At 40.1% G+C, this 16,322-nt stretch overlaps 1 protein-coding gene across 4 annotated transcripts in view; it reads right to left on the reverse strand.

Annotated features, from left to right (window-relative positions):
* Positions 1-15,085, reverse strand: part of hivep3a (HIVEP zinc finger 3a) — a 51,917-nt gene extending 36,832 nt beyond the window's left edge. For 2 of the 4 annotated variants that reach the window (XM_005927971.3, XM_005927969.3), the window contains exons 1-2: positions 14,776-15,085; positions 14,387-14,499 (exon numbers count right to left, since the gene is read on the reverse strand). The gene's annotated coding sequence lies outside the window, so the exon portion shown is untranslated. The other 2 variants (XM_014335383.2, XM_042228765.1) reach the window with 2 other exon arrangements.
* Positions 15,086-16,322: the final 1,237 nt, after the last annotated feature.

The following is a 16,322-nucleotide window of genomic DNA, read 5'->3' on the forward strand; positions in this document are numbered from 1 at the left end:
AATTCACATATAAAACTATGAATTGTAATTTTAAATGGTTTAAAACCATGTAGAATAGCATATGTAGGCAAGTATATTTCTCCTTTTATCAAGAAGCAAAGACAAAAAGAAAAAAAAAAAAGAAGAAACGGGGCAGGGTTCGGTGGCTGAATCATCCGTCCCCCACCAATGCCAAAACCAAATCTACGCCCTTGTCGTGTGGGGATCCTTTTTGGCACATTTCATATAAGTAAAAAAAGGATGAATGTAAAAATGTACAAAGACATTTGTGATTAAGTCATGCCATCTACCAGGATGGTGAAGGTGAAATGAGGGTGGACATTTCAGCAAGACGATGATCCCAAACACACAGCCAAGAAAACTCAACTGCTTTTAGAGAAATAATAAAGCTGACAATGTCCCATCTAAATTAAGGGATATAAAAAAAAAACTTAACATTATTCTGTCTTCTTGGAAGGCTTTGAGGTTTTGTACATGTGTTCCTCTGTGTTAAAGTGTGGAAGTGAATGAGTTTGAGTCTGTAGCGTTTCAGGGAGAATGTGGTGGCTGCAATAAAGAGAAGCAAACATATCAGCACTCTGAGGTTTGCCCTGTGCTTTGATGTGAAGTTTTTGTGCTGCTGAAAACAAGATGTTATGATCATGTAGACATTAATTAACAATAACTCAATGTCCAAACCTGAGGTCAGTGGCTCAAAGTTTTACTGACCCATGTACGTTTTTTACTGCCTTGTGAAAAATGCTTTTCTGTCTGAGAGCGATATCTCTATGTATGTATATTTAATTGAGACACTGTTTTATATCATTTCACTTTTAATCCCCTGACCTCCAAATTTAGACTCACCGCTGTTCACTTCCATGTAAAATAGGACTGCTGCTGTCAGCCTTCAGCAAGCTTGTATCATTTAAACATGATGTCAGACTATGGTAACAGTTAATCTGCATGTTTTAATGTAGCCTTATTGTAGATTTTTCGCTGTGTAAAACAAACGGTGGTGGATGGAGCAGCTACAAAGTTTTCTTTTCTTCACATCAGAGTTTGTTGATCAGGTGCTTTGATGAAGGATGCACTAGCGTTTTTTTTTTCCCCCCCCCAGTAAAGTTTTGATGGGGGTTACACGAACAGTGCTGCTGTTTTGGATGCCACGTTAAACTGTGCCAGCATCGTCATCACTACTCCTGTTGTTTTATCAGTTTTTTTTTCTATAAAATTGGGCTTAATGTGGTCAAACGTTTTATCCACACGCTGCTCCTAAAAACATTTGTATTGCAGGTCTGTTTTTAGTCACAAATGTGGGTGAAACACTCACCACTGATCATGGGTCCATGGTGCACTACAGAGCCGTGCATTAAACGAACCATCAAAGCAAAGACTTTGTGTCGATAAAATTTTTTTTTAAATAATAAAATTATTCAAAATACTTGAATTGTTGCAGCCCTGTTGTTGCAACTACAATAAATGTGTAAAATTAATAAATATTCAAATACAGAGAATTAATACTGAACGTTAATATTATAGGGGAAATCATGAAGCAAATAAAAGAAACTACTTCTGCTATAGACTGCATATAAAGGATTGATGGAGTAATGTCATTCAATAAGTCTTGAAACTAATGATTAACATCAAAAACTCATCAGTCTAACAATTTAATGAGGTTGTAAGAAAGGGAAAATCTTCCATACACGTTTGTAGAATTTGACCGGAGAAGTCACCCACTGTCTGTCTAAGGTACATTCATATTGGCTTCCGTTTTTTTTTAAATATGTATGATTTGAATACATCTATTGGGCAATGCAAAATTATATCCAATTTTTTTTTTTTTTACCCCAAACGACTTATAGAAGAAAAAGTATTTTAATAAAAATAAATGTAAGATTACTTACAGCTGTAAATGTGGAAATCTCTCAAAAAAAGACTTTCTACAGTGATAAATGATTAATTTTGTGCTTAGTCGAGTCCAACATGTTCATCAGTGGACAGAATTTGTTCTGCTGCCTTAAAGACAGAAAGGTTGCCATACATAGTAGTGATTAGTCTACAGTACTTTTAGAATTTGGTGTTGGGGCTGTTGACTATTTTAAAGTTCACAATAATAGATTTAAGAGTTTTTATTCTGTTTCACAGTCATAGCAGCTAAAATATTAATGTATAATAGATAAGAGAGAAAAGCAGGAGGGATTAGTTTGTTACAGTTCTGATGGTGCTGAAAAACTCCACACATGGCACAATCCCCCATTAAAATGAACATTATACAGTTTTCTGACTGCCTTCAGTCACGTGGAAAACCATTTTAGAATGAGAAAGATGATGGACACAGATCCATCTCTTCACCTTACCAATTAAGCAAAACCAATTAAAAGATATTGACACATGTATGAAGCAAGGTCATATTTGGATCGTTGAATTCTTGAAGAGAAAAAAACCCTATTCACCATACAGGGATGATATTTCTTCATGTATTTCTTCAATGTCACACATTTTGTCAGAGAAGAACTTTACACATTTTCAGTACTGTAAGATTATCAAAACTGATTTACGAAAAAAAAAGGATTGTTGAATGTTAAAGTAGATCTTGTTATAGATTTCTACATTAAATTCTATTAAGGGCAGCTTGGCTTTTAAAGAAGTGAATGTGGCCGAGGCATAGGTGCCATAAAGATGTTTCAAACCAAATCATTCTGAGTACCAAAGCAGTGACAGCACACGGAGCATCAGTGCATGAAAAGAGCTAAATCAGGAAACTAATGGAAACCAGTGAATAGCTGATAACAACCGCGTGCAAAGTCTTCACAGGGGAGTGAATGCGTGCAGCAGGCAGCAACTCTGTGCGATGTGATATAACTCAGATGGATCAATACTAACACAGTAGAGCCTGGTGCATCTGGCTAGGTTGTCTGCTGGGTTAAGCAGGATATGGAACACAAAAGTACATCCTAGCCTGTTTTTATTTCAAGTCTAAATAAATAAGTGAATAAATAATTTGCTGACCTTTTGTGCATCCAGCTCATTAAGGCGCAGTTCATTTCAAAAACAGCGTGCCAATTTTTGGAGAAAGCACAGCTCAGATCAAACCAATCCCAATACAATGAGGTTTTTTTTCCCCTCAAGCTGGGCAGTAAATGCAAACCAATCTGCCTGGATCTCAAGGTGACGTAATGCAGAGAGAGAGCAGCCATATGTGCTCTTATTTCACCAACAGTGAATCAACAGACAGGGCTGAGGCAACCTGCCAAAGAGCCTGCTTGTTCAGGAATCTATACTGTCAACACACAGAGTGGCGCGAGAAACTGCTGTTACTGTAGGCAGCAGTAACAACTGACAAACACTTCTGAATTAAAGCAATAACTGGGACGTGGCCACGAACGATCTCGAGGTCTACCTGTGGGTACCAGCTGAGTCAGCAGTAGCTGTGTGAAACCATGCTATCTACCAGTGCTGCACGATCAGATATAAGAGTAGTACTGAGGAACAAAGCCACCGACACAACTAAAGCGACATAACACAGAAGCTACTACCATGGGGATCACAGAAAATCACAGCCTTTAACAACAATGACATGTCAACAGGAGCATGCAGAGCAGAGGGAGACAGTGTGATGCAACCCTAAATACCATACACACACAAGGCAGCATGTATCCACTTTAAGGCTGCTAGAATCAATCATTTTAAACGACTAATGAATCAGGTGGCAGTGTAATGCATTACACGTCACAAACCCACAGAAAGTTACTCTCCACCCTCAGCTTCATAAAGCAGTTCAGCATCTTTCACATCACTGTTTTGGTGTTGTGGTGAATTTTGACACTTTACAGTTTTGGTCCTCTCTAAATGAAAAGGCTCTGATAGCTGTGACTTACCTGCAGGCCCATGAACAAGACTGATACACAAATAAGAGAATGACTATTGGACTTAAAAGTTATTACATCTCACACCAGTGACGTCATTTTGAAACCATTTGATTTTGTAGCCAGATGAAACTAGGAAAGAAAAAACAGGATGAATGATGCGCAAGCTCCAGAGCTGAAAAATTAAGCCAAAGTGGAAGTGCTTAAAACTTCAGTTCCTAAAATGGCCACTTGAGGCTGCATCCAAAAGCAAATCAATACCCAAAATGGGTATTGATTTGGATAATGGGTATTACAGGCTGGCACAAACATGGTTTTGGTCTCTTTGGTCCCCCCTCATAACAACTAGATAAAGGTGGGGGGTTTGTTTTGTTTTTTTAAATATAACACAGTGGGCTTGATGCTGAAGGCCAGTGGCATGACCACCCTCGCACTTAACTAAAAAAAAAAAAAAAAAGTAAAAACAGACCATCCTGCAGTCTTTAAAAACACCAATAAGACAAATTGAATTAGATTAAAAAAATACTGCTGACTAGGGCTGTGCAATATGACCAAAATCTCATATCCCGATATAACAATTCTATCATCCCGATAACGATATATATCACAAAAATGTAACATTTTCTGTAAATTCTGTGAATCTCGGGCAGCTCGACTTGCGTGAAGTGTTTGCAGCTGCGCGTCATGTACCTGGAGTCAAGTGTTTTAACCGATGCATGAAACTATACATTTCTAGACATAAGCTGTAACGCCCGCCGTTTTCTTTGTGAGTATTTATTATACTGCGTGCTGCGGGGAAAAGCCTGTTCTAACGTTTGAGTCTAAGGTTTATTTTTTAGCACCTGGCGGCTCTTTTTTGCTTCTCATCCGTGAATAATCTGCTCTTTCACGTGATTCAGTTTATTTTGAAAAGTCTCAACAGGATCTTGAGCTTTATTGTGAAAGGTTTATGTGGAACATAAACAAGCGGACACGCGATGCTGTTACCGTCGTTGTTGCTAACCACAACGCATAAAAACAGGCGCTTGTCCGTCCGTAGTGTATATTACGTATATTAAATATAAGAGAAAGAGAGAACTTTGAGAAATGAATATAGCCACTACAGGGACCATCAAAACGATGAAAAAAATATTGCCGTAAACAGTTTATTTTGCGAAACCACGAAACAAACGATAGCGTAAAATGAAACGATAGACGTTTTTATATCGTCATCCGATATATATCGCTATATCGAACAGCCCTACTGCTGACAACTCTTGTATCTTGCTGTGGTGTTCCTGGACGTCTTTACCTTTCTGCACTCGTTCCAAAAAAAAAAAAAAAAAATCTATAGTTATCATCAGAATATCTACTATCAACTGATGCTTGACTGGCATTCTGCTACTAATTAAGGCATAAGTTTAGAGGCACTGCCATTTTAAATAATAATAAATATACATACACAGTCAGCTGTATCCAATCCCTGTCTGCTTGGCCTCACCATCACTAATTTAAGTAATTGAACTGGACCTTTCCTCAATGTTTGTGCTGTTGTTGCCTTTTAGATCATTTAATCGAATTATTTAACAAATACTTGCTGTGAAATGCAGGCCATCCAAATAGTTTGTCATCCAGTTCTGGCAAGTGAAACTCTTTTTACTTATTTTTTTGCAATAACTACCATGAATACATGTCTATGCATTGCATAGGTCATTGATACAATTAACACTCTTTGCACTTCACACTCTGGTCACCTTAGCAACAAAACACCACCCCACCATGAGGGCAGACAAAATGTTAAGGTTTAGGTTTCAAAACATGGAGCCCGAAAGCCAGTTTAGGAGGCCATGGTAAATATATCCATTTAAAAAAAGTAAATAAAAAATACAGTCTCTATTGCAGCAGGGAAAGGTGCTCCTTCTGTTCTGCTATTCCGCTGTGAGTGGGAGGGCAACTCTAACCAACCTGCAACAGGTGGAATCTGTTCCACCTCTCTGCACTGAACTCACTGAGGCTGTGGAGCAGAACTGCAGCCGTCTACACCTGTACTCCAAGATGGTAGCAATGGGACTAACTTTAGAAAGACTCGCAAGCCCCAATTACACTAATCTGTTTATTTCTTGTAAAGCAGGCTGCTTGAAGGAGAAAAAAAAAACAACTTACACACAATAGTGTGTATGGTTCCTTGCAGCACACAGGAACACATAACCTTGATGGATGAATTAAAAACTGCCAGAAAGGTGAATGTGGGTACATTTTGTGCTCTCTCTCTGTGTAGGTGATTTGTGAATGAGAACTGCAGCTGACAGGCCTTCTGCCTCACAGGCTGCTCTCTCCTCAGGGGTCACAGAAACCAGAGGTTTCTCTCCACCTCACAGAAACCCAAGCTGGGCCCATACGCTTGCCTCCAGGGTCACTGATGGCATCCAACCCCCTCCAGAAGAGGGCTGCAGCTCGGCCGATGGCCTAACAGCTCGCAGAGAGCACACATGCTCCAATTCCCATACACACACACACACACACACACACACACACACACACACGCACTGCATGCATAACACCCGAGCATACGGCATTCACAAAGCACACTTGCACGCTTTTCTGCCAACATGTTTTCCCTGCGTATACACGCAGAGACACGCACACACACCCACACCCATACCCGCACACCCACACAGGGTGAGTGTATCCTTTCATTAACAAGGATGAAAGTCAATTTCCACTCCTGTCGTGTTAGGCTGGCCGCTGGTGGGGAGGAAATCTGTTTGCTGATGGCAGTTTTGACATTCAAGCTAGTGTCTCTGTGGCTGGGGGAAGCCCTGTTTGTCCTGATTGATGATCAGGGCCAACAGAGGGTCTTCTACTGCATGACTACCTAGAATACTGTCACCCTCATCAACACATCCGTGTGTGTGTGTGTGTGTGTGTGTGTGTGTGTGTGTGTGTGTGTGTGTGTGTGTGTGTGTGTGTACATCCTTGCACACATAAGTGCTTGGACCTAAAGTAGGATGTACATAATACATACGTGAGCTTTATAAGTGAAGAATCTTATTTATTACTGCTGTAGTTGCTTAGAGTTAAGAAAAAGAAAAAAAGGGGGGATTTGTCAGACACGAGGAGTTTGATGATATATTACATTGGGAAGCGATCTGTTCCAGTGCAATTTCAGCATTATATACTGTAGCCAGTGTAGAGGATAGGAAATGACTGTTTCCTATTTCAAACTTGAACTGCAGTGGCTCGCCAGAAGCAAGTAGTTAGTCTTGTTACTTAAAAATACACACTAAAACCAAGTCATTGGTGATCACTTAAGTCGACAAAACAGTGTAAAACCACCAACAAAAAGTTTGAAACGTATAAATATAAAATGTATATACATTTCTTTATAAGTGGTGTGTTTGGTGTTGGTTGAGACTTCTACAATCACAGCGTAAGGGTGGGAGAAAAAAATCGATACAGCATAGTACTGCAGTGTTTGAATGGCAATATTGTATTGATGGTGAGACACCAAACATCGATATTTTATTAAATAAATTAAAATGGTCTTGGAGTACTGTGAAAAGAGAGCTCATCTCATGTAGCACTGAGATAACTTACATGAAATCAACACGACCGAAAAACCACCCAATGATGGACACAGCTGACAATGTGAATTCAGAGCAACCAAATGGCGCTATCACGCAAGTGAAATTCTGTCTATGTAGACACACACACACACACACACACACACACACACGCACCCACCCACGTGTGTGTGTGTGTGTGTGTGTGTGTGTGTGTGTGTGTGTGTGTGTGTGTGTAACAGAGAGAGAGTTCATTAAACAGACTGCCAATAACTATCAACTTCACCACATGCAATCACAGACTGACTCGGTCTTATATCAATATTTACAGCAGGTTTTAGTAACAGTTTTGATACAGTTGAAAAGCTCATTTTGCAGTAAATTTGACATAAACCTATTGCACAGGATAACACAGGTCTTGGTAAAAGTTAAGTTTCAAACTTCATAATTTGCAATATATTTTACTGCAATAGTCAGCAAGAAGCAAAATGTTTAAAAATAATAAATAAATATCACAATATCATATTATTGTGGGGTGTCTGGGGACTCCCAGCTCTAGTGGTATGTCAGATGTCATCTTTATTTAGAGTGCTACTGCCCAGTTTGAAATTGCGCAAATCACAACTCTGATTACCAAAAAACTCTACCAGAAAATATCTTCTTGGTTTACATCTCAAGTAACAAATGTCCTTTTGCTATCTGCATGGTATTTGTTTATTAGTTGTGACTGCATTTTTAAAGTGAGCCTTAATATGTAATCCTTCTTTTCCATGGTAGTTTAAAAGTTAGTTTAAAAAAAATAATAATAAAATAAAATGCACAGCCCACTTGCAGCAAACTGGAATAAACAAAAATCACTCATCCAGTTAGGATCACTGGCAAAACCAGTAGATATGAATGGGTTTACAGGCTGTTCAGAGCTCTGCAAAATTCTGTGGACATGTAAGGAGCACTGGTTATTTCTCGCCAGTCAGTTTGATACCAACCAACATTTTGCTACTTTTTCAATTCAACAAGGGCTTTTGTATGGCTGATCTTGTCAAGTGACCATGTGTGAGCTTTTGCTCCTAAACAGTTACACTCTAAGATGAATTCAAACACCTATCATCAGTGACAGAGTGTTTTACCAAAGTACACCAAAGCAAATTCATGATAATAATTAAAAAATAATAATAATTTAAACAAAGCCTAATGAATGCTTAGAAGGCATCTATTAATTCAATGATTTAGTTATTTTGCACCAAGCAAAACAGCACTTAAATATTGTAAGGTAAGGATCGTACAATAATACAGAGAAAACCCCAACGAGCAAGCTTTTGGCAACAGTGGGAAGGAAAAACTCGCTTTTAACAGGAAGAAACCTCCAGCAGAAAAGCCTCAGCAGGTGCCACCATTTGCCTTGACTGGTTGGGGGTGAGTGTCTCTCATCCCCAACCAGTCGAGGAAACACTGGAAGAGAGTCAGAGTTTCAGTCGTGTAACTTACAGACAAACAGATGTAATGCTTACATGATTAACATACTATTTTTAAAAAGATTTCCATTTAAACTCAAAAAGGTCCAGCCTGATGAAGAATTCTACACTTCTTTAAATACATTTTGACTTCTTAACCTGGAACACTTCACCTGCTACCAAGGACACTAGTGACTGGCACCTGAGTGACAAGGTGCCCACTGGTGACTCCCTTAAGAACAGGAAGCATGAATATCAATGTTGTCCTCGCTGGCTTCACTGCCCTTGCTGAACAGAGGAACCTGTGAAAAGGACGTAGCAAAAACTATGCCATTTTATAACATAGCAGCACAACGTGGGACTTCATAACACCCACTGAGACTCTGCATGCTGCATAAATGTTTACTGTACGTGTTAAGAACCAGGTGCCTTGCCTTTTGAGCTCCACTCAACATGTTCTCTCCCTCTCCCGTGGCAAAGCCAGTGAAAGCTATTTGGGCTTAGTGCCTATCAATGCCACAGTGAGGCCATTATGCTCCTGCTTGAACATCAGGCCCGATAGGAGTGATGCTAATCTATAGGGATCCATTACAAACTAACAGGAATTACAGCATAATGGTGATAATGATGGTTTTGTTTATGCTTGATACACTGGCAGACATCAGGAGCTTGGTAAGTTGTTCTGGATAAAACTGCATTACAGCTGTAGTCAACAATAATGTTCCTGAACATGTGTTTCGACTTCATTGCTTGTCATCACTTAATAATATGACAATAATAAGTGAACCTACAGCTACTTCCCACAATGCTTCTCTAATGGCTGTTTTAGACACGCTGGCCCTTCTGTCTTCTGTGAGGTCCAGAATATATATATATATATATATATTTATTTATTTTTTTAAAAGCCACCCCCTCCAACTTGTCCGGAGGAACACCAGGCCAGCTGCGAGATATAATCTCTCCAGGGTGTCCTCGGTCTGCCCCGAGGCCTCCTCCTGGTGAGACATGCCCGGAACACTTCACCCAGGAGGCATCCTTATCAGATGCCCGAACCACCTAAACTGGCTCCTTTCGATGTGGAAGACCAGCAACTCTACTCTGAGGACCCCGCGGATGGCTGAACTTATCCATTATAACCCCATTAGTAAGGGAGAGGCCAGGCACCCTTCGGAGGAAGTCAATTTCTGCAATTTCTGCGATCTCAGTTACTACCCACAGCTCGTGACCATAGGTGAGGGTAGGGACGTAGATCGACCGGTACAGTGGTTTTACACTCAACTCTCTCTTCACCACGACAAACCAGTACAGCGTCCGCATCACTACAGCTGCAGCACCAATCCGACTGTCGATCTCCCACTCCCTTCTCCCGTCACTCGTGAAAAAGACTCTGAGATACTTAAACTCCACTTGGGGCAGGAACTCGTCCCTGACCCGTAGTGGGCACTCCACCCTTTTCTTTTGTTTGTTTGTTGCCACTGCAGGAGAATTACACATTAAGGTAATGAATTATTCATAATCAAAGGTTTATTCAAGACCAAGAGTAAAATCTACTTTGTACAAGTGGGAGAGGTGAACGGACACACACACACACACACTGAGGCTGAGTTTCACCACTGAATCATGGGCTCAACAGGTGCTGCTCTCAGCTAGTTATCGGGTTTCCTGAGCACCGTCAGGGCTCTCTGGAAATTGTAGTTAATCTGAAGTGTTCCTTTTGATTTTTGTCAAAGCTGTTCAAAATTCAAAATTAGGATTTGCAGTATTGATTACCGTATCCTTACTGAGCATGTGGGTGTTACCAAGAGCATGGCCTCCTAAACCATTAGAATTTAAAACAGAGTTTACTGACATGAAAATTTGAATTTTTAAAAATGTGACATTACGATTTCTAAGCATATTCATATCTATTATACACTGTATTTACAGGAGTTGATCACATATGATTTTGTGTTATTAGGTTAAAAAAAAAAAAGGAAGAAAGCATACAGACTAGTATTAGCTACATTTAAATTGTATTTAATTTGTGGTATGCTGACACAGACTCTTAAAATGATCTCCTCCACATTTATGAAAGCATTATAGACTGAATTTAAAAAATAGAAAAGTAATCTACTGAGAAACTTTTTTTCACATTTCATTTTATTCTAATTAATACAAAGATAGCAGAAAATAATTAGCGAACAGAAATTTTCTCTTACTAGAAAGTCAAATAACATCTAGGCAACACTGAACTCAAGTTTCATTTTGTAACTGTTTTCCAACCATGAATAAACGTAGAAATACTAACAGTTATTCAACGGGTAATGTTTGCTAGGACACTGCTTCAGTAACGTTGAGGTCTGGGCTCTGAGGAGGGCAGTCCATGACTGAATGTTCCACAATGTGCCTTGTAGACCATTTCTGATAAGCTTTGGTGAACAGAGGGGTCAACTGAAGGCACAAATGCATTTCTCAGGGCGTGTCTCAGGTCTTTGCTGGACTTTCTCTGATTTCTTAATCGCAATTTTTAGATACTGCTGTACTTTCTGCTACTTCTTTTGTCCTGCACTTGTCCAGATTCCTCAATTTTTTTTTTTTTTAAGAAGACATTTGACACCATGCGAAGATATGCTAAACTGTTATCTTTGTCATTTTCATGTGTTTTTCCAAAATGCTGCTAGTAACAAAGTGTGGAAATTGTTCATTATGTGTATACACTAAACAGGTTCAACCCTTTATAAATTAACAAACAAGAAGGCAAAAAAAACAAACCAAAAAACCCCCAAAACAAAACAACAACACGCTCCCCAGAAAATAGTTAGATTGAGATACTGGGAGTATAATAATTCTGTAAAGCCAGGAGAACAATTGCTTAAAGCCACCTTTAAAAAAAAAAAAATTACAAAAAGAATTTGCTCATTGGAAGGAGATATGGACTGACTCAAGATTGCACTTGAACAGAATTGACTAAATTAACTAAAACTAAATAATTATGTGAACAACAAAGCAACAGATATGAAACAATAATTATTTTTCCATCATTTGTGCGATACCTTTATGAATTATCTGCTGGTCGCTTGAGAAGTAAACGTCAGAGGTGCAGCTATTAAATGGACAATCGACAAATGAAACAAGAACACCAGAACTCTGTCATTTTCCTCTGCTCCAGCACAACATGGATCTTAGGTTCCAAAGTCTACTTTAAGCCCTGATCATGACACACGTTAAACTACATGAGATTAATGGGAATCCTTTCAAAAGGAGGCTTTAGTTAATATTTACAGCAACACAAACAGCTTTATGCTTCAAAAATATTAAGCTGTGCTTTCATTTATTTATCCTATAACTGACAGGAGCTGCCTCTGCTCCTCTTGGGAGTGAGTGAGTGATTGATGCGGGCACGGAGAACACCACTGACTGCTGGAAGACCCAGTGCTGCACTGTTGTGTCCCCTGCGCACCCTTTACAAGGTGAAGCACAGGGGGAAGAGAAGATTAGAATAAACAACCACAGTCACAGCCCCAAGGCTTTAACATGAAGCCTTTCCAGGGAATGCCAAAAAGCTGACCCTTTCACTACAAAGCGAGACATGACCATATGAGACGTGTAAAAACGAAACTATGAAGCAAACTGCTTTACCCAGCTTGACTCATGATGAGCATTAATTTATGACTGTGATCCATTAGTATTTCCTAGAAACATGTTTCACTTCAGCAGGAGCAGAAACACATGTTTACAATGAGGTTACAAAAGAAAACAACCAAAAACTGAACCCCAATTCAGTCATTTAGTAAAAGGAAATAACATGAAACGTTTGAAGGAACAAGTGGATTTAGATAATCAGTGACTATCCCCCCCCCAAAAAAAAAAATTTAAAAAAAAATACTGAACCAGTGCACTGTCCCAAGCTCCAGTTTGCTTCCAGAAATGCTGTCTTGGAAGGATTAACTAACAACACTGTTGTTTTTGTAGCAAAGTCAGCAGCCACAGCTGTCCCCAGATGCCCTGGAATCCAGCATCATTTTTAGCTCTGAGCAGTACAATAAATCTTGCCCTTTTGTAGGTACACACCATTTTCATCTCAACTAGTAATTAGCAACTGGTGCTACAGAAATCCAAACATACAACACAGGGACAGTAAAGTTTATCCATTTGGCAACCACACTGACATACAAATCAAGCCCACCAATTTAAGCTCAGTTGTGATTATGTAACATTATCAGTGCTTTTCTTCTCACGCATGATGTCATATTGGATTCTTTGCCAAGCAGGTTATGCAGAAATGTCCGAGCAAGGGGAAGGCGTAATGCAGACAGCGTAGCTGCCTTTTTCCGTTGCGTGTAGCGTGAGTCCGTTCAGAAAATCTCGCATTTTACTCCATGTTGCTCACAACGGTATGACGAAATTATTTTTTTTTTATTTATTTATTTTTTTTTTTTAAATGGGGGGAGAGGGGTGGTGATGGTCCTGAACATACAGGGTTGTCTTTCTACACAAAAATGGGAATAAAAGTGCTCGTAGGTGGATGCTACACTGACCACAAAAAAGTGAGAAAGAAACAGTGTTCTTGAGCATGCGCACTTTCAGAAGAATTAATAAATATCGAAGTGCCAGATTTTTTTGAATGGAGGCTAGTTTGCTACAAAGAGCTGCTGAAGCCCCGAGCAACATCACGCGCTGCCGACTCAAACACTGACTAATCAATAACAAACCACGAGCAGTGATTCACACCTGTGTAAAACAGCAAGTTTGGGGGCTTTTAAACGGAGTGACTGGGTGAAAGGAGATAGCTGTTGCGATTTAAGGCACTGAATACTCGCACAGCAGCGTTTTCAAGCCGCAGCCCTGTCACAAGAAGGAAATACAGATTTAGCAAAACACCCAGGACACGCAGAGGCAGACCACTCCAATTTTTCCACATAATGCCACACACAGAGCCAAGGTGAGCTACTACGTTCAGCGTCAAGTTTACTGAAAAAAAACCCCACTATCCACGTGATTTCAAAATAAAACGGCGTCTTAAAAAAATCCCAAACACTTCTCCTCCTGTGTTTTTTTTTCTTCTCAACCACAGCTCCGCGCTGTTCACTTCACACACAATTTTAACACCACCCAGCTGCTTTTATCCCCAGTTACCCACGTATTCTACGGCACAAGGCGTTAATTTAGGCTGAAATCAATGCACTTCCTGTCCCTTTATGTTCACTTCTGACCGACTTGCCGCAGCTCACCACCATCACCTCCTCCCTCTCGCAGACAATGAATGAAGCCAGTTTTGGGAATGGGCAAGCCCACCAGCAGCTCAGGTAGCCGCGTACATTTCTATCGTGCGAGCAGGAAATATTACAAACGCATAAAAGCGTCCTCCGACTGCTCTGCCCGTGCTAGTCACCATATGTTGACTATATTTTTATTTTACCATTCATAACAAATAGCGACTAGAAAAAACACGCTGGATTACAACTATTTAGCAAAGGCGTGTACAATGCTACAAATACACTAAAATAGCACAACAAATAGTAATATTTCAAACAACGCCCCCTTGACACCATATATGAGCTTACATTACCTGCAGGATGCTCAACTTCACTTCCCTGCGGTGCGTCCACTGCTTCACCAGCTGCGTTAAGTCAACCGAGGTTGTCCGAGAGGAGACAGGAAATGACCAGATTTGCGTTCAAACTAAAAGCGAAAAAAACCCATGCCATTAGTCTTGTGGCGTTGACGGGACGAAAATAAATTGTCGCTTATTTTATTTACAAACTATAGCTTGTTTGAAAACAAATAAATAAACCAAAGTCAATGGGCTTAGGTTAAAGCTTCACTCATGACAGCCAAATGTCACATTTAAAACCGGAATCGCCACATGCCATTCTAGCTAGCTTGTTACTAGCATAATTCAGTAACACCTCATACAGCACATCAGATAATAGTATTTATGCTAATTTATCGTAACACCTCCAGCTGCCGAATTCCGGCTCCCTATCCTGTGGACTCGGACAGAAGCTTTCTGTGTCACACCAGGCGGAGAAGAAGCGTAGTTGTTACCAGCTAACGTAATTAGTCCAGTCCAGATGCGGTAGTTGTAGCGGGACGAAGCGAATTCCCCCAAAAGTGTACGCTGTAATTTGCCATCGCGCTAGCATCATTGCTGTCAATGTCCGGTAAATTAAAAATGAAGTATTTCCGGCCATTGCTTTTCACACAAACAAGCACAAGAAAGCAGGAACAGCTTCAATAGCCTTCAGTAATAATATTTCTGAAGTGAAGCAAAAATTAAGGCAACACCAGTCACCTCAACACAAAATCATTTGTAACTTATTAAGAAGTATACGTGGACCAGTAAAACAGGTTTTGCTAATAAACAGCAATAAAATCCGAACGTGGTGACGTTTCTGTGGAGTTATTCTGGTGGTCTAGTCGCTTAATTTCCGCTTTGCGTGTTTATTATTAAGACGAGCTTAATTGAAGGCTACGTCATGCCACCGCTGGAGCGCAAGACACAAACCTAGGCGCGCTACCAGGAGACCCGTCACCTTACAGTAATGTTACAGCCCAACAACATTAGACAAACAAACTACGTTCATGTTAAACTACATAATTTCTTTCCTGACGCGTGAGAGTTTTATATATATATATATATATATATATTTGTATTTGTGGCATGAATATTATATTCGTCATTGTGTTTTCTTAAATCAAAGAATGTGGACTTTTTCCGTTTTGAGTGGCTCGCACTGCATTTACAGCACAAAATAAAACAAAATGGTAAAATGACAAAATAAGATTTAGAGAATGAATCGCTGAAACGGGTTGACAGCAGAATGATCTCATTCTTAATGCAGTCTCATTAGCAGGAGAGATGCAGTCATTAATTATGCAAAAACATATTTGACTTTATTGATTTGAATGCGCGGCACGGTGGTTAGCACTGTTGCCGCACAGCAAGAAGGTCCTGAGTTCAATTCCACCATCAGGCCGGGGTCTTTCTGTGTGGAGTTTGCATGTTCTCCCCGTGTTTGCGTGGGTTCCCTCCGGGTACTCCGGCTTCCTCCCACCGTCCAAAGACATGTAGCCTGTGGGGATAGGTTAATTGGATAATCCAAATTGCCACTAGGTGTGAATGTGAGTGTGAATGGTTGTCTGTCCCTGCGTGTTGGCCCTGCGACAGACTGGCGACCTGTCCAGGGTGTACCCCGCCTCTCGCCCTATGACAGCTGGGATAGGCTCCAGCGACCCTGAAAAGGATAAGCGGAAGCGAATGGATGGATGATTTGAATACTGAAATTTAATATGTGAAACTTTTAAATATGTTTTTACTCCAGGATTTTGCCTTCCTTTATCTTGATGTTTAGTCCTCATATGCTTGGATCTGTGATGAAAGTCCTACATGAGTGTAATGAAGACTACTGGGGCTGCCTATTAAAATATGTCACAGGGCTCCAGGGCGGTACTTTTTGTTTATTTCCACATGGGTTGCCATGTTCTTCAAACCCTCCAAAGAC

This window comes from Haplochromis burtoni, unplaced genomic scaffold (assembly GCF_018398535.1).
Source record: "Haplochromis burtoni strain Fernald_Lab_line unplaced genomic scaffold, NCSU_Asbu1 Contig_10, whole genome shotgun sequence".
Taxonomy (NCBI): domain Eukaryota; kingdom Metazoa; phylum Chordata; class Actinopteri; order Cichliformes; family Cichlidae; genus Haplochromis; species Haplochromis burtoni.